Below are 1,258 nucleotides of genomic sequence, written 5' to 3'. Positions count from 1 at the left end.
CCGCTTTTATTCAATCTTTCCTCCCTTCCATCACATCGCTTTGTGCTACATTTGTGTTTCCTGTGGTATTTATAACTTTTAATCTTCTTACTCTCTCACTGCCATTGAGTTGGTTCTGATTCATAGCGACCCTGGAGAAGGTTTCTGAAGCTATAAATCTTTATGGGAGCAGACAACCTCCTCTTTTTCTCCTTCTTAGCAGCTGGTGGGTTTGAACTGCCAACCTTGTGGTTATCCTACAGCACCACATCAGGACTCCTTGTTGTTTTTATTAAGAGCCATTGAGTTGGGTGTTACTCAAAGCGACCCTGTATAGGGTGTCTGAGACTGTAAATCTTTAAATAGGTATTTAAATACATGGCTGTGTCTTGAGATGTTCTTGTGAGCAAGTTGTGTGTGTGTGATTGCTTTTATGAATCACTTAAAAAGTTCTGGTGTGGTGCTGTAGGATAAACACAAGGTTGGTGGTTCAAACCCACCAGCTGCTCCTTGGCAACCCTCTACAGGGTCACTTTGAATTGGAACCAATTAGACAGCACTTTACAACAACAACAAGGCCTATTTTCACACTGACACAATTATTAATAACTGTCATCTCAAAATCTGAAGACTTGCCCTTTAAGAAGGTATAGGAATATTTCTCTTAATGCTTCTAGATTGGAATTTTTTTTTTGGTGAAACTATAAAGTTCCTTAGACCAACAAGCTGTCAGCTTATATCTAGGGTGCCTGACCTATACAATTTTGATTTGATTAAATTTATACTATGTTTTGTATTTATCTTGTGTTTATAGAAATCTTGTATTTCTGAAGCATGGCAAGATTCCAAAATGTGATACTCCGATGTTCTTGACTTTTTCTATTTCATCTACTTCTGAGTCCTTACTGGCCACACCAGTGCCTCGCACACAGAAGGTTATCAGTAAATGTTTGCTTAATGAAACTTGAATGATGAAAGACTAAACTCAACACAGTAATTGCCTGGCAGCAGGGGCTCCTGTGATAACAGTAAAGTGATCAAAATTCAAATCGAGCCTGTAGTGGTGGTAGCAGGAGGATGTATGTGATTTCTTGTGAAAGAAACCAGTGGATTGGGACCACATTTCCAGGCCAGCCTTAATTCAGTATCATTTATGAGAGTGACATGCTAGGCTTTTATGCTGAAGCCATTTATCTGGGTAGTGAACCCATTGCCAACTCTGTCAGCATAATAAGAGAGCCATATGTTTTTTTTTTGTGGGTATTTTTGGTGTGGTTGG

This window comes from Chrysochloris asiatica, unplaced genomic scaffold (genome assembly GCF_000296735.1).
Source record: "Chrysochloris asiatica unplaced genomic scaffold, ChrAsi1.0 scaffold00044, whole genome shotgun sequence".
NCBI lineage: Eukaryota > Metazoa > Chordata > Mammalia > Afrosoricida > Chrysochloridae > Chrysochloris > Chrysochloris asiatica.
This window is presented reverse-complemented; position numbering follows the sequence as displayed.